General features: G+C 41.4%; 1 protein-coding gene, 1 non-coding gene and 3 pseudogenes across 4 annotated transcripts in view; 2 read left to right on the top strand and 3 right to left on the bottom strand.

Annotated features, from left to right (window-relative positions):
- Positions 1 to 21,684, top strand: part of TMEM135 (transmembrane protein 135) — a 343,152-nt gene that overhangs the window by 10,026 nt on the left and 311,442 nt on the right. The gene's annotated exons all lie outside the window — the stretch shown is intronic.
- LOC100402509 (keratin, type II cytoskeletal 8 pseudogene) lies at positions 3,488 to 4,532 on the bottom strand (annotated as a pseudogene).
- LOC100402871 (elongation factor 1-beta pseudogene) lies at positions 6,927 to 7,680 on the bottom strand (annotated as a pseudogene). Its single transcript, XR_013522878.1, has one exon. The product of XR_013522878.1 is annotated as an elongation factor 1-beta pseudogene (transcript).
- Positions 8,158 to 13,144, top strand: LOC100397677 (phosphoglycerate kinase 1 pseudogene; annotated as a pseudogene).
- Positions 19,770 to 19,876, bottom strand: LOC118145887 (U6 spliceosomal RNA). Its single transcript, XR_004731374.1, has one exon. It is a non-coding gene; the product is annotated as a U6 spliceosomal RNA (small nuclear RNA).

Below are 21,684 nucleotides of genomic sequence, written 5' to 3'. Positions count from 1 at the left end.
GTAGATTAGATATTTTCACATAATCCCATATTTCTTGGAAGCTTTGTTCATTTTCTTTTTTTTTCTAATCTTGCCTTCTCATTTTATTTCATTGAGTTGATCTTCAATCTCTGATATCTTTCTTCTGCTTGGTGGATTCAACTATTAAAACTTGTGTATGCTCCACGAAGTTCTCATGTTGCGTTTTTCATCTTCATCACTTCATTTATAGTCCTCTCTAAGCTGTTTATTCTCATTAGCATTTTGTCAAACCTTTTTTTCAAGGTTCTTAGTTTCTTTGCATTGGGTTAGAACATGTTCTTTTAGCTCAGAGAAGTTTCTTATTACCCACCTTCTGAAGCCTGTTTCTGTCAATTCATCAGACTCATTCTCCATCCAGTCTTGTTCCCTTGCTGGTGAGGATTTCTGATCCCTTGGAGGAGGAGAGGCTTTCGGGTTTTGGGTGTTTTCATCATTTTTTTATGCTGGTTTCTTCCCATCTTTGTGGATTTATCTACCTGTGGTCTTTGTAGTTGGTGACTTTCAAATGGGGTGTCTGAGTGGACGTCCTGTTTGTTGATGATGAAGTTATTTCTTTCTGTTTCTTAGTTTTCCTTCTAACAGTCAGGTCTCTCTGCTGTAGGACTGCTGGAGGTCCACTCCAGACCCTGCTTGCCTGTGGCTCACCTGCAGTGGCTGCAGAACAGTAAGGATTGCTGACAGTTTCTTTTTCTGCTATCTTTGTCCCAGAAGGATACCCGCCAGATGTCAGCCTGAGCTCTCCTTTATGAGGTGACTCTTTGGATATATGGGGGTTGGGGAGCTGCTTGAGGAAACAGTCTGTTTTTTATAGGCACTCAGGTGCTGAGCTGTGAGCTCTGTTGTTCTGTTCAGAGCTGCTGGGCAGGTACGCTTAAGTCTGCTGCAGCGGAACTCATAACCACCTTTTTTCCCCAGGTTCTCTGTCCTGGGTAGGTGGGGCTTTATTTCTAAGTTTCTGTCATGCTGCTACCTTTTTTTAGAGATGCCCTGCCCAGCGAGGAGGTAGCCTAGTCACAGTCTGCCAGCAGAGGTGTTGCTGAACTGCTGTGGGCTCTGCGCAGCTGCTGTGTGAACCTCCTTACAGTTTTGTTTATAGGAGTATAGTTAGAACTGCCTTGGTAATGGCAGTCTGCCTTAGTAATGGTGGACTGCCTCGGTAATGGCAGGCTGCCTTGGTAATTGCGGACTGCCTCAGTAATGGCAGACTGCCTGGGTAGTGGTGAACTGCCTTGGTAATGGCGGACGCCCTTACCCCACAGAGTTGGACTGTCCTGGGTCCAGTTGTGCTTGCTGTGAAACTCTCAATCCAGAGTGTTTCAGATTGCTGGTCTTTGTGGGGGTAGAACCGGCCAAGCCAGATCACCTGGCTCCCTGTTTCAGTCCCTTTTTTTTTTTCAGTTGCACGGACAACTCTGTCTCCCAGGCATTTCAATTACCAGTTGAAAAGGCACCAGGATTTGTGTGAGTTTTTGTGTGGAGACAGCGCCAGCTCAAGTGGCTGTGCTGGGGGCTCATGGTGCTTTTCTGCCCGGGAATCTCTTGGTCTGTGGGCAGTAAAAATTCATTTGGAAATGCGGTTGTCACTCATCCTCTACGTTTTTGCTGGGAACTGCAATCCAGAGATGCTTCTATTAGGCCATCTTGGATCCCATCCAAGAAAGGCACTTTTAATAATATTCTCACAGACAGCACTCATTAATTAATGGAGATCAGAAATGAATATGAATTTAAAAAATGCTAAATCTTGACCAAAGGGTGAACTAGCTACAACATATTGTGTATAAGCATGAACTAGACGAGATAAAGTCCCAGATGGTGGCTTGAAAATATGGCCTCAAATTCTTTGACACTTTTGTTGAAGGACAGAATTTATGTTCTCTCCCCTTGAATCAGGGAGAGGTTGTGATTTCTTCAACCCACAGAGTATGCTGTAAGTGTTGCTGTGTGACTTCCAAAGCTATGTCATGAAAGATCATGCAATTTCTACTTCATTTGCTGGAAAACTCACTTTTGAACTCTGAGTAGCCTTTTAAGTAGTTCAGCTACTCTAAGACTGCCATGCAGGAGAGGGTACATGCAGGTTCTCCAGTAGTCCCGGGTGAGGCTGTCCTTCAGCCTTCCCAAGCCAGGTACCCAAATTGTGAGGAAAGAAGCCATCTTGAAAGTGGATTATCTGACCCTGGCCATTACTAACCCCTACTGTTGAAGTCATCCCAACATCCTTGCTGTGCTTCTTCCAAATTCCTAACACATAAAATCCGTGATGGTCATTGTTTTATTCCTATAGGTTTAGGTTGGTTTGTTGTTTAGCAACAAATAACGAGGACAGGATTAAATAACAAGATATCAAAGGAGAGTGTGACTCAGCTAAGAAAAGAATGATTATCACCCAAAGATGAATAAAGGGACTTCATAGTCTCTCTTGGGGAGAGGGATGGCATGTTTTCAGTTGCATGAGGGACAATTGCATATTGTGAAGGGAAAGCATTATTTTGTTCTTGTCTTTATTTGGAAGTTAAGTATGGTTAAAAGAAGTGTGTATGCATCCCAGGCTGACAAGGAGTAGACTCTAGTAGTTTCATACCATGTTAATTTAGCTAAACCGGAATGACCTTTCCCAGGATCTCCTTCCTACATGGTTCCAGATTAGGATAAACTACAAGAAAAATTAATATAAAATTGGGGAAGTAGATGTGAAGCAGCATTTTTAAGCTCTGAACGTCAGTGCTGGGTATCAGGCATCATGGTGGCTCATGTACATTGTTATGGCTCTGCTGGCTCACCTGTTGGCATGGGGTAGCACCTGGCCCTGCAGCTCCTCCAACTCCTAATGATCTCCTTTATTTTCTTTGAGTCCTGAGAGGAGGCCAGGTGCTTGAGGAGTTCTGTTGCTAAGGGCCCCAGCTTCTGCAGGTCACCGGCATCATCAAGATTAGAGGTGATTAAAGACAGACATGGGATCTAATTTGTCCCTGTGGGTTCCACTTTGCCCCTGATTTCCCAAAATTCACACCTAGCTTTCCTTTTTTTTTTTTTTTTTAAAAAATAGCTTTTTAAAGGTTTTATTTTATTTTTAATTGATAAATAATAATTGTACATATTTATGAGGTACCTCATATATTTATGAGGTTATGTTTTAATACATGTATACTTATGGAATGATCAAATAAAATAAATTAGCGTGTAAATTACCTTAAATCTTAATGATTTATCTGTGATAAGAACATTTAAAATCCTCTCTTTTAGTGATTTTGAAACATACAGTATTTTTAACTATAGTTACTGTGTGTTGTGTAATAGAACACCAGAACTTATGCCTCCTGTTTAAATGAAACTTTTTTTTTTTTCCTCTGAGCTAGCTGAGATTTTATTTGGGACCAAAAAAAAAAAAAAAGCAATTGAATTGTTTTGCAGCTGGAGGCATGGGCAAGGGGGGGTCCCCAGGCAATAAATTCCCCTCCGGTGGGCTGAAGGCTAGGGCTGAGCGTTGGGTGGGTCTCCTGTTCCCTGTGCTCCCCTGCACAGCAGCCTCCCTCCTGGGCTCTGGGGCTGCCTCAGGAGGGGCAGGCTGGGAGGGGCTGTCGCAGTTGTTCACTTGGGCAGGATGTCAGAGCACTCGGACACCAGCTTCCCATCACGGGTCTCAATCTTCTTCACAACACAGCCTTGGTGGAGCTGGTACAGCTGAAGGAGCTGGAGCCCGTGACAGAGCCAAAGCTGGAGCCCAGGCCATAGCTGAGGCTGGGGCTTGTGAGGCCCCCATAGGCAGAGCTCAGACCACCTGCATAGCTGCTGGTGGTCTTCATGTGGATACTCATGTTCTGCATCCCGGATTCCAGCCGGCTCTCCTCGCCCTCCAGTAGCTTGCAGTAGGTGATGATCTTGATGTCCAGGGCCAGTTTGACATTCATCAGCTCCTGGTACTCATGCAGCTACTTTGCCATATCCTACTCGGCCCGTTGCAGGGCAGTCTCCAGCTCCTGCTGCTTGGCATGAGCATCCTTGAGTGCCTGCTCCCCGCGATGCACAGCATCTGCAATGGCGGCCTCCAGGGAAGCCTTCTGGCCTCTGAAGCCCTCGATCTCAGCCTGGAGCCGGCTGATGTTCCGGTTCATCTTGGAGATCTCAGTCTTCGTACGTAGCAGGTCATCCCTGTGCTTCCCAGTCAGCGTCTGCAGCTCCTCATACTTGATCTGGTATGTGCTCTCCGCCTCAGCCCGGCTGCGGTTGGCGATCTCCTCGTACTGCGCCTTGACCTCAGCGATGATACTGTCCATGTCCAGAGAGCGGCTGTTGCCCATGGACAGCACCACAGCCATGTCGGAGATCTGGGACGGCAGCTCCCGGATCTCCTCTTCATACAGCTGCCTGAGGAAGTTGATCTCATCAGTCAGTCCTTCCAGGCAAGACTCCAGTTCTACCTTGTTCATGTAAGCTTCATCCACATCCTTCTTGATGAGGACATATTCATTTTCCATCTCTGTAGCTTATTCATCTCTTCCTCATACTTGCTCTTGAAGTCCTCCACCAGCCCTTGCATGTTACCAAGCTCCGCCTCCAGCTTCAGCTTCTCCTGGCCCAGAGTCTTCAGCTACCGCCTCCGGTTGTTGATGTAGCTCTCAAACATGTTGCTCCTAGCCGTTTTCTGCTGCTGCAGGAGGCTCCATTTGGTCTCCAGCATCTTGTACTGCTGCTCCGGGAACCGCACCTTGTCGATGAAGGAAGCAAACTTGTTGTTGAGGGTCTTGATCTGCTCCTTCTCCTGGGTACGCACGGCCTGGATGTTGGGGTCCACATCCACCTTAATGGGGTTCAGCAGGCTCTGGTTGATGCTGATGGCGGTGATGCCTCCCATGCCTATGCCATGGGCCACCCAGGCCACCCTGGAAGCCACTGCTGCTCACTCAGGAGAAGCTCGAGGAGCTCAAGCAGGCACTGGGCCCACTCGTGAAGGAGTGGCTGCTGAAGGCCCCAAGGCCAGAGGTGGACACCTTGTAGGACTTCTGGGTCACCCTGATGGACATGGTGGAGGCAGGCGTGGAGGCAGGCAGGCTGAACCAGGGAGAGATTCCAGAAGGAGTGGAGAAGCCGCTTCTTTCTAAATGAAACTTTTAATGGGATCTATCAGTCAGGGTCTGATCAGAGAAGCAGACTCACTACGAGTATGGTAAAATAAATAATTTGTTATTTGTGTTAGATCTTAGAAACTGTGGAAGCTGGTAAAGTACTCTCTGCAATGTGTTGCCTCTCTGTCTGGGTTAGGCCTGAAATCAGTGTAGATCAGTCAGTCCTGCAATTAAGAAGGAGAGCTGACCTATCAAAATGCACACAAATTGAAAGTGGAGGGATAGAAAAAGATTTTCATGCAAATGAAAACCAAAAAAGAGCGGGATTATCTATGCTTATATCAGATAAAATAAAGTTTGTCAATACTGGAAAAAGAGATGAAGAGATCATTAAATGATGGTAAAGGGACAAGTCCAACAAAAGGATATAACAATAGCAAATATGTATTCACCCAGCACTGGAGCACTCAAATATATATGGCAAATATTGATAGACCTAAAGAGTGAGATAGACTGCAATATACAAATAGTAGGGGACTTCAACATCTCACTTTTAACAATGGATAGATTATCCAGGCAGAAAACAAATAAATGAACTTCAGAGTTACGCTGTACTCCACGTACCTGGAAGGGGGAAAAGAAAAACAAAAAAACGAAGTGAAGCTGTACTCTAGATCAATTGCATCTAACAGACATTTCCTCCAACTGCTGCAGAATATGCATTCTTTTCATCAGCACTTGAAATAGATCGTTTTTAGGCCACAAAACAAGTCTCAACAAATTTTAAGAAGTTGAAATCATATGAAGTATCTTGTCTGACCACAATGGAATAAAACTAGAAACCAATAACGAGAGGAACTTTGGAAACTGTACAAATACAGGGAAATTAAACAACATGCTCCTAAATACCAATGGGTCAACATTAAAAAATTTAAAAATCGATTGAAACAAATGAAAATGGAAACACTACATACCAAAACCTATGAGATACAGCAAAAGCAGTAGAGAGAGGAAAGTTTATAGCAATAAACACCTACATCAAAAAGACAGAAAAACTCCAAATAAACAGCCTAACTTCACCTCAAGGAACTACAAAAGCAAGAAGAAACCAAACCAAAAATTAGTAGAAAGAAAAAAATGACACAAAACATCAGAGCAGACATAAATGAAGTTGAGACTAATTAAAAAATTAAAAGTTGCTATTTTGAAAAAATAGAAGACCTTCTTCCATTAGGTCTTGTTTGAATGAGAGAAGATTCAAATAAATACATTCAGAATTGAAAAAGTAACATTGCAACTGACACCATAGAAATACAAAGGATTATCAGAGACTATTATGAATAATTATATGCCAATAAATTGGATAACCTAGAAGAAATGGATAAATTCCTGGACATGTAAAACCTACCAAGGTTTAACGATGAAGAAATAGAAAACCTGTAAAGAATAATATTAATTAGTAACAAGATTAAAGCAGTACTAAAAAGACTTTCATCAAAAAAAAAGCTCAGGACCTAATGCTTTACTGCTGAATTCTACCAAACATTTAAAGAAGAACTAATACCAGTTTTACTAAAACTGTTTCAAAAAATAGTTTAAAAGTATTCCTGTCTTCCTCTTCAGTTTTCTTGTTGTGTCTTTGAATAAACAACAACAAAAAACTACAGGCCAATATCTCTGATGAACTTAGATACAAGAATTCTCAACACAATATTAGCAACAAATTCAACACATTAGAAAGATAATTCACTAGGATCAAATGACATTCATCTCAGGGATGGAAGGATGGTTCAGTGAAATTAGCAGATCGTTAAGTCTCATATATGGTTCATGAAAAACTTTTTTTTTTTTTTTTTAATCTTTCAAGCTTTTATTTAAATGCCATGATCCAGGATGGATTTTAGATCTTGTTGAAAGCAGCCACATCCATGGACTGGACATAGTCCTCAAAAGCAGTGATCTGCTCCTCCAGCATATCTGTTCCAACTTTATCATCTTCAACTACACATTGTATTTGAAGTTTCTTAATTCCATATCCCACCGGAACTAGTTTAGATGAGCCCCAGACTAAGCCGTCTGCTTGAATGCTTCTGACACACTCTTCTAATTTTGCCATATCTATCTCATCATCCCAAGGTTTCACATCCAGTAAGATGGAAGACTTGGCAACAAGTGCAGGTTTTTTGGCTTTCTTTGATTCATATTGTGCAAGACGTTCTTCCCTTAGCCTCTTCGCTTCTTCACTTTCCTCCTCATCATCAGATCCGAAGAGATCAATGTCATCATCATCTTTACTATCTGTAGCTCCACTTCCTGTAGTGTCTTCCACATCCACAGGACCATACTTGCCCAAAGCTTTCTTCACTCCTGGCAGGCTGGCCTTTTCCTTTTCATAGGACTTGATGTGATTATACCAACGTAGGGCATGACACAAGTCGGCAGGCGGTGGGCCGGACACTGCTTCAAATACTGCCACATCTGCTTGTGATGGCACATACCCCTCGATGTAGCTCTTGTCCGCCAGGTAGTCGTTGAGCACCTGGAGGCCGGCGGGGCTTTTCAGGTCTCCGAAACCCATGACGTCTGCTGTATCAAGAGAGCTGGGGAGCACGAAAAACTTTTTAAAATAAAAGCAAATCAGTAATTATGATAAATTACAACAACAGAATCAAGGACAAAAACCAGATGATCTTTTCAGTAGATGCTGAAAAAACATGACATAAAATTTAGCAATCCTTTATGATGAAAACCCTCAACAAATTGGGTACAAAGGGCACATACCCAACACAATAAAGGCCATACATGGCAAGCCCACAGTTAATGTCACACTAAATGGGAAAAAGTAGAAGACCTTCCACTAACATCTGAATCCACACAGGAATGCCCACTTTTACCACTTCTGTTCAACATAGTACAAGTCCAACAGCACAATTAGGTAAGAGAAAGAAAGCAAGGGCATGCAGATTGGAAAGGAAGAAGTCAAACCAGCCTTGTTTGGAGATGGCATGATTTTATATTTAGAAAAATGGGACTACTCCACCAAAAAAAAAATTCTAAGGATTTATAAACAAATTCAGTAAATTTGCAGGATATAGAATAAACACATCAAATAAATAGTGTTTCCTTATGCTAACAGTGATCAATCTGAATAAGTAATCAAGACAACAATCCCATTTACAATAGCTACCAAAAAATACCAAGGAATAAATTTAACCAATAAAGCAAAAGATCTCTACAAGAAAAACTAGGAAACACTGATGAAACAAACTGAAGAAGACACACACAAAAAATCAAAGTATATCTCATGCTCATAGATTGGAATAATTAATATTTTTTAAATGTGTATACTACCCACAGTGATCTCTAGATTTAATGTAAAATACCAATCAAAATACCTATGACATTTTTCACAGAAATAGAAAAACATTTCTAAAATTTATGTGGAAGCACAAAATATCTAAAATAACTAAAGCATCCTGAGCAAAAAGAACAAAGCTGGAGGGATCACAGACCTGATTTCAAAATCATACTACCTGATTTACAAAGTTATAATAGTGAACAAAACAGTATGGTCCTGGCATACAAATAGACATATAAACTAGTGGAACAGAATAGAGAATACAGAAATAAGTCCATGCACTTATACCCATCTCATTTCAACAAAAGCACCAAGAACATACATTGGGGAAAGGATGATGTCTTCAATAAATGGTGCTGTGAGAGCTAGATATCCACATGTAAAAGAATGAAACTAGATCTCCATCTATCACCATATATAAAAATGAAAATGAATTGCAGAATTAAATTTAACACCTGAAATTATGAAACTACAAGAAGGAAACATTGGGGAAACACTACAGGATATTGGTCTGGGCAAATAATTTTGAATTAAGACCTAAAAAACACAGGCAGCAAAAGCTAAAAAGCTTCTGCAGAGAAAAAAAAAAAAGCTCAACATTAGGGAAATGCAAATTAAAACCACAACCCAATTAGAATGTCTATTATTAAAAAGGCAAAAAATGCTGGTGAGGATGTGGAGAAAGGGGAATGTTTGTGCACTGTTTCTGGGAATGTAAAGTAGTATAGACATTATGGAAAACAGTATGGAGGGTTCTCAAACAATTAAAAGTAGAACTACTATATGATCCACCAGTTCCACTGCTGGGTGTATAACCAAAAGAAAGGAAATCAGTATATCACAGAGATACCTGCCTTTACATGTTTATTGTGGCACTATTTTCAGTAGCCAGGATATGGAATCAACCTAAGTGTCCATTCATAGATTAACGGAAAAAGAAAATGTGGTATATCCACACAATGGAATATTATTCAGACATAAAAAAGAATGAAATCCTGTCATTTGCAGCAACATGGATGGAACTATAGGTTATTAGGTTAGCTGAAATAAGCCAGGCACAGAAAGACAAACATTACATGTCCTTGCTCATATGTGGGAGCTTAAAAAATTGAATTTCTGGCCAGGCTATGACTCATGTCTGTAATCCCAGCACTTTGGGAGGCCAAGGCAGGCAGATCACAAGGTCAGGAGTTCGAGATCAGCCTGGCCACCGTGGTGAAACCCCATCTCTACTAAAAACACAAAAATTAGCTGGGTGTGTACTATAATCCCAGATACTCAGGAGGCTCAGGCAGGAGAATCACTTGAACCTGGGAGGCAGAGGTTGCCATGAGCCAAGATTGCACCACTGCACTCCAGCCTGGGTGACAGAGCAGACTGCATCTCAAAAAAAAAAAAAATTGATCTCATAGAGGTAGTGAATAGAAGTGGTTACCAGGGGCTGGGAAGGAAAGAGGGAGAGGGTGATGAAGATAAACTGATTAATGGGTATAAAAATACAGTTAGATAGAAGGAGTAGGTTCTGATTATGCAAGCCTCCCGAGCACACATTGCAGCCAGCTCCCTCGCTGTCTGAATCACTGACCTCTCTCCACGCTGTATTTCCAAAATGTCTCTAACAAGGTGACGCTTGACAAGCAAGACGTGAAAGGGAAGCTGGTCGTTGTGAGAGTTGACTTCAATGTTCCCGTGAAGAACAACCAGATAACAACCAACCAGAGGATTAAGGCTGCTGTCCCAAGCATCAAATTCTGCTTGGACAATGGAGCCAAGTCAGTAGTCCTTAGGAGCCACCTAGGCTGGCCTGATGATGTCCCTATGCCTGACAAGTACTCCTTAGAGCCAGTTGCTATAGAACTCAGGTCTCTGCTGGGCAAGGATGTTCTGTTCTTGAAGGACTGTGTAGGCCCAGAAGTGTAGAAAGCCTGTGCCAACCCAGCTGCTGGTTCTGTCATCCTGCTGGAGAACCTCCGCTTTCATGTGGAGGAAGAAGGGAAGGTAAAAGATACTTCTGGGAACAAGGTTAAAGCCTAGCCAGCCAAAATAGAAGCTTTATGAGCGTCACTCTCCAAGCTAGGGGATGTCTATGTTAATGATGCTTTTGGAACTGCTCATACAGCCCACAGCTCCTTGGTAGGAGTCAATCTGCCACAGAAGGCTGATGAAGAAGGAGCTGAACTTCTTTGCCAAGGCCTTGGAAAGCCCAGAGAGGGCCTACGTGGCCATCCTGGGCAGAGCTGAAGTTGCAGACAAGATCTAGGTGATCAATAAAATGCTGGACAAAGTCAATGAGATGATTATTTGTAGTGAAGTGGCTTTTACCTTCCTTAAGGTGCTCAGCAACATGGAGATTGGGAATTCTCTGATGAAGAGGGAGCCAAGATTGTCAAAGACCTAATGTCCAAAGCTGAGAAGAATGGTGTGAAGATTACCTCGTTTGTTGACTTTGTCACTGCTGACAAGTTTGATGAGAAAGCCAAGACTGGTTAAGCCACTGTGGCTTCTGGCATACCTGCTGGCTAGGTGAGCTTGGACTGTGGTCCTGAAAGCAGCAAGAGTATGCTGAAGCTGTCACTCGGGCTAAGCAGATTGTGTGGAATGGTCCTGTAGGGTATTTGAATGGAAAGCTTTTGCCTGGGGAACCAAAGCCCTCATGGACGAGGTGGTAAAAGTCACTTCTAGGGCTGCATCACCATCATAGGTGGTGGAGACACTGCCACTTGCTGTGCCAAATGGAACGCAGAGGATAAAGTCAGTCATATGAGCACTTGGGGGTGGTGCCAGTTTAGAGCTCCTGGAAGGTAAAGTCCTTCTTGCAGTGGATGACCTCAGCAATATTTAGTACTTTCCTGCCTTTTAGTTCCTGTGCACAGCCCCTAAGTCAATTTAGTATTTTTTTTCATCTCCATGTGGCATTAGCCAAAACCTTCCATGTCAAGATTCAGCTAGTGGCCAAGAGATGCAGTGCCAGGAACCCTTAAACTGTTGCACAGCATCTCAGGTCATCTTTACTGCACCCTGGATATGCCTACATTCTTCAAGATCCCATTTGAATTTCTTAGTGACTAAACCATTGTGCTTTCTAGAGTGCATATTTATATTTTGCCTGTTAGTGAACTGTGTTAGCTTAGTTCTCTTTTTACATAGCTTATTCTGATTAGCTTTGTCAGTTTCACTACTCAGTGTGGAAACAAGATGCAATTCCATTTGTAGGTAGGGAGGTGAAATTGATGATCCATTAAATAAACAATGAAAGTGTCCATTGAAACTATGAAAAACAAAAGGAATAAGTTCTAGTATTTGATAGTACAGGAGGAAAATTATAGTTAATAATTGTTTGTTGTATATTTGAAAATACTAGAAGGGAAAGATTATAATGTTTTCAACACAAAGAAATGACAAATATTTGAGGTGATGGATATCCCAATTATCTTTATTTGAACATTATACATTGTATATATGCATCAAACTATCACTTGTATCCCCAAAATATGTACAACTTTTTATTTGAGATCTATCTATCTATATATATATATATTTTTTTTTTTTTTGATGCAAAGTTTTGATCTTGTTGCCCAGGCTGGAGTGCAAGGGCGCCATCTCAGCTGACTGCAACCTCTGCCTCCCAAGTTCAAGTGATTCTCCTGACTCAGCCTCCCAAGTAGCTGGGATTACAGGCACACACCACCACGCCCAACTAATTTGTGTATTTTAGTAGAGATGAGGTTTCATCATGTTGGCCATGCTGGTCTCGAACTCCTGACCTCAGGTGATCCACCTCCCTCAGCCTCCCAAAATGTTGGGATTACAGGCATGAGCCACCATGCCCAGCTGTGACTGCTTTTCTGATGGGACTCTAATAAATATATACCATAAAAGTGATTCATAAAAAGCTAGCAGTGGCAGCTACCTTAGAGTTCATCTTGTTTACTCCTCATTTAATGGATAGGGAAACTGAGGTCCCAAATGTGATTTATACAAGTGGCACATAAATGAGTGCTTGAACCAGTTTGCTAACCTACACATTAGGTCTATGACCTAAGTATTTGCCAGATTTCTCTGACCTATGGGATTGTGACCGGCCTGCTATATCAGATCATAATTGTCATTTAATTGAGCCCCTCTGTCAGGTACTGCACTACCCAACTGTGCTAAGTTTTACATAGATTATTTTACTTAATCCACATGTCCTCCGGAATAGATCCTAAATTTGAGTTACTTTTCCTCATTTCCACTACCATAAATGGTCTGGCTCTCTTTTGCTACCACTTGGATAAATGTCATTACTGGTCTCCCTGCTTCTGCCATTACTCACTGACAATCTCTTCTCTCCACAGCAAAGGGGATCTTTTAAAACCAGCACCATAGATCATATTTCTTTCTTGCTTAAAACCCATCAGTGGTTTCCCATTGCTGAGGGAATAAAATTTGTCAGAGCACAAAGACCTATGAGATCTGGCCCCACCTCTTCTCTTCAGTCATACTCTCTGTCTTGCTCACCACACTCCAGCCGCCTTGACCTTTCCTCTCTTTCTAAAACATGCCAAGCTAGTTCTTGTCAGAGGGTCTTTGCTCTCCTCTGCCTAGAATGCCTCTCGTAGATCTTCCTATGTTACTCCTTCCTGACAGATGTCGTTTCCTTTGAGAGGTCTTCCCAGAACATTCGTGTCTCATCCTTTCCTTCAGTTACTCATTCCTTAACCCCATTTTATTTTTTCTGAAGTATATAATAATGTACATCACTGTCCTGAGTATTTATCTACTTGTTAATTTTTTCTCTCTCCTAAGTAGAACATAAACTCCATGAAGATAGGGTATACAACTGGGCGCAGTGGCTCACACCTGTAATCTCAGCACTTTGGGAGGCTGAGGTGGGCAGATCACAAGGTCAGGAGATTGAGACTATCCTGGCCAACATGGTGAAACCCTGTCTCTACTAAAAATACAAAAATTATCTGGGCATGGTGGCACGTGCCTGTAATCCCCCCTACTCAGGAGACTGAGGCAGGGTAATTGCTTGAATCTGGGAGATGGAGATTGCAGTAAGCTGAAATCACAGCACTGCACTCCAGCCTGCGCAACAGAGTAAGACTCTGTCAAAAAAAAGAAAGAAAGAAAGAGAGAGAAAGAAAGAAGGAAAGAAAGAGAAAGAAAGACAAACAAAGAAAAACAAATGTCACACCAATGTAAAGAAACAGTAGCAGCTGATAGTATCCATTAGACTATCAGAGACCTAGAAGGAATCTTCCAGATCATCTGCTACTGAACACCACTTAACAGATAAAGCAGTTGAAACCCAGTGAGTGGAAATGACTTATATAACATAGGGTTCAAACTAGAGGTTCCTTACCCTGTTACCAGCACCCTTCTCACCATATCATTCTTTTCTCCACTTATCTTCTCTAGAAACTAGGATTTCTGTGGAAACCAGGTTATGGGGTAAATAGCAGCCCTTTCCTGTTCTCTATACTCCTGCCGCACATTGTCATTCACTCACTAAGAATGAATAGCCATTCCCTTCCTGCCTGTCCTTCAGAGTGGCCAATCACTCTTCTACCGCTGCCATCCCATTTCCCCTTCCTCCTTGTCAAAACATTTGTGTTCAGGAAGACATTGTGCTGAATGACTTTCTCATTTCTGCCCCTGTGACACAGTTTAAGCCTTCCTTGAGGGACAAGCTAATGAGGTCTGAATTATAGCATCCGCATGAGACCGGAGTGGTAGAGGCTGTGTGACTCAGAGAATGTCAAAAGTGGAAGATAACTTAGAGACCAAAAGGTCTACCTCAACACCTTACCTTGCAGATAAATCTAGATACCAAGAGAAAGGGAAATGTTAATTGACTGTCCATGCTGATATTGCTAGTTAGATGCAGAGCATGACTGGAACCTAGGCTTTCTGACTGCCCAGTTCAGTACTTACTAGTAATACATTTCACTGAAACCTTGGTAGTCAGAACACAAGGGACACAGGGAGCCCCCAGGAAAGGATGTTGACCAATTGATAATAATTTCCAGCAAGGAAATGAAGAAATTCTGTTTCTTCCTTAGAGGAATTCCCCACCACAGTAACCTTCTCCAGGAAAAACAAAAGCAAAAACAAAATTTCTTTATCATCCTAGGGATTTCGTGAAAATTGAAGAGATAAATATATGAAGGTTTTTACCACTGGGCTTGGAAAATACTGTTAGATGTCTTTTCCCTCCAGCTTTATTGAGGTGTTTTTGACAAATAAAACTTATATATATTTATGGCATATCATATTTTGATACATATATGTACCATGAAATGATTACCACGGTAAACCTAATTTACATTTCCATCACACTTCACATAGTTACCTTTTCTGTATATCTGTGGTGAGAACACTGAAGATCAAATCTCTTAGCAAATTTCAAGTGTACAGTACATTATTATAAACTGTAATCTTCATGCTACACATTAGGTCTCCAAAACTTACTCATTCTGCATATCTGAAACTTTGTTTCCTTTGCCCAACATCCTCTCATTTCCCCAATCCCTCAGCCCCTGGCAACCACCACTCTACTCTCTGTTTCTATGAGTCTGAGTTTTTTAGTTGCCATGCATAGGTGAGATTATGCAGTAATTGTCCATCTGTGTCTGGCTTATTTCACTTAGCATAACGTCCTCCAGATTCATACATGTTGTTAAAAATGAAAGGATTTTTCTTTTTTATAAGGCTGAATAATATTCCTGTGTGTGTGTGTGTGTGTGTGTGTGTGTGTGTGTGAAATTTTCTTTATCCTTTTACCTATCACTGATGGTAGTTTGATTCTTTATGTTGGCTACTGTGAATAGTGCTGCAGTGAACATAGAGGTAGAGATATCTGAGATACTGATTCCTTTTCCTTTGGATATATAGGCAGACTTGGGATTGTTGCAGCATATTATAGTTCTATTTTTAATTTTTTGAGGATATGCTGATTTCCTTTCTTTTGGTTATTATTTTGCATAATAGCTTTACCAGTATACATTCCCACCAACAGTGGACCAGGATTCCCTTTTCTCCACATCCTTACCAACACTTGTTATATTTTGTCTTCTTGATGATAGAGTCTAACAGATGTGAGGTAATATCTCGTGGTTTTGATTTGCATTTGTCTGATGCTTAATAATGTTGAACACCTTTTCATATACCTGTTGGCCATTTGTATGTCTTTTGAGAAACGTCCGTTTAGGACTGTTGCCCATTTAAAAAATTGGGTTGTTTTCTTCCTACTGAGTTGAGTTTCTTGTGTATTTTGGATTTAACCCCCTTATCAGATACATTGTATACAAATATTTTTATCCCATTATATAAGTTATCTTTTCATTTTGTTAATCGTTTCCTTCACTGTGCAGAAACTTTTTAGTTTGATGCCATTCCATTAGTTTATTTTTGCTTTTGTTGTCTGTTCTTTTAGGGTCATTTAAAAAAATTCAGCTGGGCACAGTGGCTCATACCTGTAATCCAAGCATGTTGAGAAGCAAGTAGGCAAGTAGATAATGTGAAGTCAGGAGTTCAAAACCAGCCTGGCTAATATGGCAAAACCCTATCTCTACTAAAAATGCAAAAATTAGCCGGGTGTGGTGGCAGGCACCTGTAATCCCAGCTACTTGGGAGACTGAGGCAGGAGAATTGCTTGAACCCAGGAGGCAGAGATTGCAGTGAGTTGAGATCGTGCCATTGCACTACAGCCTAGACGACAGAGCGACACACGGTCTCAACAAAAACACACAAAAAAAAACAAGAACAAAGAAAAAAAATGTATTGCCCAGACCAATGTCAAGAATATTTTCCCTATGTTTTCTTTTATAGTAGTTCAAGACTTACATTTAAGATTCTTTTGTTTTGTTTTGTTTGTTATTTTGTGGGGTTTTTTTGGTACAGATGGGGTGGGGAGGGAGAGTCTCATGATGCTGCCTAGGCTGGTCTTGAACTCCAGGCTTCAAACAGTCCTCCTTCCTGGCCTTCCAGCATACTGAGATTACAGGCATGAGCCACCATGCCCAACCACATTTAAGTCTGCAATTCATTTTGAGTTCGTTTTTCTATGTAGTTTAAGATATGGCCTAATTTCATTTTCTACATGTGCATATCCAGTTTTCCCAGGACCATTTATTAAAATAGAATTGCTACTTTAAAAAGTCTTTACAGAAATAGCCAGGTGTGGTGGTGGGCACCTGTGGTCCCAGCTACTCAGGAAGCTGAGGGTTAAGAATTGCAGGAGGCAGAGGTTACAGTGAGCCAGGATCACGCCACTGCACTCCAGCCTGGGCAATAGTCCTCAAGTAGCCGACCTGGTTCCTGAGCAAGATGCTGTCTCAAAAAAAAATTCTTAGTTATTGATGTTTGAGAATTTGATTATAATATCTTGGTGAAGATCTATTTGGGTTTTTTGGGGAGCTTCATGTGTCTGAATGTTCATTTCCTTCTCCAGATTTTAAGAGTTTTCTGTTATTTCTTTCTTTTCTTTCTTTCTTTTTTTTTTCTTTTTGAGATGGAGTTTCGCTCTTGTTACCCAGGCTGGAGTGCAATGGCATGATCTTGGCTCACTGCAACCTCTGCCTCCTGGGTTCAGGCAATTCTCCTGCCTCAGCCTCCTGAGTAGCTGAGATTACAGGCACATGCCACTGTGCCCAGCTAATTTTTTGTATTTTTAGTAGAGACAGGGTTTCACCATGTTGACCTGGATGGTCTCGATCTCCTGACCTCGTGATCCAACCGCTTTGGCCTCCCAAAGTGCTGGGATTATAGGCATGAGCCACCGCGCCCGGCCTAACACAATTATTTTTAATTGTTTGTTAGGCAGTTTATAGATATCCATTTCTTTAGAGTTGATTACTTGTGCTTTATTTTGTTCATTGTGGTCTTGTGTTGGTGTCTATACATTTGAAGAAGTAATACTTTTTCCCACCTTTGCAAACTGGTTTCAGCAGGGAAAGACCTTCGCTAGTCAGCCTATCCAGTGATATTGGGTGGACTAACTGGTGGGATTTATGGATGGGCTTGCTGTTGGAGTCCTCAAGTAGCTGACCTGGTTTCTGGGTCTGTGAATGCATGGCCTGGTGTCTGAGTCCACAGTGGCCAGCTTGGTTTCTGAGTCTGCAGGGTGGCCTGAAGGTCTACTTGGGCAAACCTGTAGCTCAGGTCTATATGAGTGAGCCTGGTACCTGGGTCTGCAAGAGCAGGCCTGAATCCTGAGTCTGCTAGAGTCTGCGCTATGGAAGATGGCTTGGAGCATGAATTTGTGGTTATCAACCTTGCACCTGGGGCTACAGGAGCCAGCCTGGCACTAGAGTGGGCCTCTGTTAGCTTTATTTCACATGCTTCTTGTGGCATTGAGTTTAAACTTGCCTGTGTTAAAGTATTTAAAGTTCAATAATTTTTCACTCTCGTTTTAAAGTTATCTTACAACTTTTAGACAAGGCGATGCTGTGGTAAAGCTCTAGGGACATACTTTGTTTTGTCCTTTTGGTGAATTGTACTCTTAAGAATTATACATTGTGTCATTCTTTATCCTATGATGGGGCAGCAAATAATAGCTCAAGTGCTTTACATGTACTAAGTTAATATGATATTCTAAAAGATAAGAACTATTGTTGTGTCTATTTATCAGAAAAGAAAATTTGTAGGGATCAAGGCATTGGCCCAAGGGGGCCAATCCGATCTATCTGTCAATATGGGGCCAAATCAGATCTATCAATAGCTACTACTAGCAAATTAAAGCGAGAGAGATGTTAGCAATTCTAACTTAGCATTGTATTAGTTATGTGCCATGTGTCAACTCAGTGTTCATGAGCCTCAGTGTTCATATATCTAAAATAGAGGATAATAAAAATTTGTGAGTGACTGGTGTAAGAATGGGTATATGACATAATTCTAGCCAATGAGATTGAAATGGATATGGGGGTGGCGAACTTAGAGGGATCACCTTTTGGGATATTTTCCCTAACTTTTAGAAAGGGTGTGGCACAAAGACCAGCCTCCTCCTTTTACTCCAGCTTTTGAATGTTGTGTAAAGAAGTGATGGCTGGAACTGTTGCTGCTTTTTTGCTACCAGAAAAGGTATAGGCCAAATGATAAAGATGACTGTAATGGTTAATTTTATGTCGACTTGACTGGGACAAATAGTACCCAGATATTTGGTTGAGCATTATTTGGGCATTTCTGTGAGGGTGTATTTGGATGAGTTTAACATTTAAATCAAGAGATAGACTGAGTAAGGCAGATTGCCTTCCCTGATGACTTAATCAGTTAAAGGCATGCATAGAACAAAATGGCTGACCCTCCTCAGAATAAAAGAGAATTTCTGCTCCCTGACTGCCTTCAAGCTGGGACATCAGTTTCTTTCCTACCTTTGGACTGGAACTTAAATGTCAGCTCTTTTTGGGTTTCATGCCTTCTGGCCTGCAGACTAGAACTACACTATTGGCTCTCCTGGTTCTTAGGCCTTCAGACTCAGACTATAACTATGCCATCAGCTCTCCTGGGTTTTCAGCTTTCCAGCTTACCCTGAAGAGCTTGGGACTATGCAGATTCCATGATCATGTGAGCCATTTCTTCATAATAAACACACACACATACACGATTTGTTTTGTTTTTCTGGAGAACCCTATATAACACAATGAGAGAACAGGAAATGGAAAGAACATGGTCCTTGCAGATGTGGTTGAGTTAGTGAATTAATCAACATAATAAACTCTATGTCCGGACACATGGTTAAATGAAATACTTTTTTATTCTTGCTATAGCTACTTTTAGTTGGTTTCCTTTTTCTTGCATCTGAAGGCATCACAATAGACCCAGAAATCAAACTAGTAGGACTGTTGTGAAAATTTAATGGTGGTCAATAAATATTAGTTCTCATCCCAGCATCTAAATGATAGCTCAAGGCATATTTCTTTATAATAATAATCTCTTGAGTGATATAGTCTTCTTTTTGTCACAGAGAGATTCCATAGACATTTTTCTACTAGACTGTGAGTTTCTTAAAACTAGAAACCATGTTAAATTTGTCTCTATTTCTAGTACAGGTATTGAATGTTTCTTAGACTACATCTTTTTGTTATTATTATTATGCTTTATGTTCTAAGATACATGTGCAGAACGTGCAGAGTTGTTACATAGGTATACACATGCCATGGTGGTTTGCTGCACCCATTAACCCCTCATCTACATTAGGTATTTGTCCTAATGCTATCCCTTCCCTAGTCCCCCACCCCTTGACAGGCCCCAGTGTGTGATGTTCCCCTCCTGGTGTCCATGTGTTCTTATTGTTCAACTCCCACTTATGAGTGAGAACACACGGTGTTTGTTTTTCTAAAAATATGAGACACTTCACGAATTTGTGTGTCATCCTTGCACAGGGGCCATGCTAATCTTCTCTGTATCATTCCAATTTTAGTGTATGTGCTGCCAAGGTAAGCACTAGACTACATCTTTTAATGGATTTGATCCTCAATAACATTGCTGCTCACTTGGAAGTAATGACCTAGGAGCTGGGCAAAGTTAGCTTGACACAACTGTAGAAGTATACCTCATAGTATACTTTTAGTATACTATGAGTTTTTTTTTTTTTTTTTTTTCCTTTTCAATCTAGTGTTTAAAGACATAACAGCAGGGTAAGCATTTTGGTTATTTTTAAAGAAAAACAGCCTTCTCCAAGGGCAACAAAATGAACTGAAGGTCAGAAGGTAGCTGGGTACGGGCTTCTCGCAAGTTCTTTCTCCAAAACCTGGAAGTGAGGCGAGAGGGCCCTCCCGGAGCTCTGGGGAAGGCCAGCACAGCACAGGGGTTCCTTTGGTTGGGGAGGAAGAGCCACCAGCCCACACATGGTCACTGGATTGGTCTGAGTGGGCTCCAAGGTGACTGTCACGTGCTAGTCTGCTAACATGATCGACATTAACATTCTTGGGGGGCATTAAATTAAGGAATGACACAGGGAGTCAGGAGAGTGGCCTATTCGGTTGGATTCTGAATCACAATCAGGAAATAGTCTTTATCTGGTGCAACCATAATCTCATTTTTCTTGGAGCGAATTTGAAGGAAGGTGTTGTTATAGAACAGTTACTTTGTTTCTTTGATTGGCAAACCTTGTGTTGACAAGGATGTGCTTACATGTTAACTGCTATTTTGCTATTATTTAAGGCCTATGCTATGTTAAAGGTACCAGTTTAACTTAATAACCAGGTGGCCTATAATTGAACCATTATGTAGAAACTCCGTGACTGTTAGGACTGCCACTAAGGACCGACTTAGGATTCTTGGAAGGGCTTGGTCTACCTCAGGGCTCTGGGAAAGCAACAGAAAATGCTAAATACGATTCTGAAAGGTAATCTAGAATTTCAAGGATAGTTATCCGTCACCTAGCTCCTTCTGCCTTCTGGAGTATATGTCCTTCTATATACTATAGGCCAGAAATAGAAAAGAGACGGGAAAAAAAGGATCCCTATAAGAAACAGGTTTGTGTATATATAAGGGGGAATAAGGTGGAGTAGGGGGAGGTTATCATGAGAAAGGAAGCCTATGGCTGTGTATCTTTTGGCTTCTTCCCAGAAGAGCCTTTCTAAGGAACTTTCAACTCTTTACCAAGAATCCCATGTAGACTTTGTGGATGAAGGGAATTCTTAACCAAGGAGCTTTTTTTCTGCTCAGCAAGCCTGTGACAACATGATTATTTCAGACAGTTGTTCCCTAGTTTAACCTCTAGAGGTTCTAGAATCTAGAAGGTCAGGTGCATGATACAGGAAATTGCATTTTCATTCAAGTATCCGGGGTGATGGTGTTAGTAATTTTTCAGACTTTACTTTGGGTATTACTAATACAGGAAACATCGGAGGTAGGCAATTTATTTTGAGAAGGCCCCTGACAGCTAATTACCATGACCTAAAATATCTTTGTTAGGGTCTGCCTGAGAGAGTAGAGAATGTAAGTGGAAATTGAGTCTAGAGACCATGATGCTTAAATGTTTTCTTTAGGAGTTTCTCATGGTCTCCTCTGCTCATAACAGGAATCTGAACCCTAAATAAAGGGTTGCTTCTAGCCCATTTTCTGTGAGAATTAGTAAAGCCATTTCCTCTAGGTAGATACCATCCTGTGGGGTTCATGGCTTAGAAAGGGAAGTAAGGCTAGATTTTAGTCCCACTTGCCCAAATCAGGGTATTCTTGTGCACTGTACAATCTGTACAACTGTACATGATGTTCTTATGAAATCCTTCTACTGGCTTTCACTGAGGA

Source organism: Callithrix jacchus, chromosome 10 (genome assembly GCF_049354715.1).
Source record: "Callithrix jacchus isolate 240 chromosome 10, calJac240_pri, whole genome shotgun sequence".
NCBI classification, from domain to species: domain Eukaryota; kingdom Metazoa; phylum Chordata; class Mammalia; order Primates; family Cebidae; genus Callithrix; species Callithrix jacchus.
This window is presented reverse-complemented; position numbering and strand designations above follow the sequence as displayed.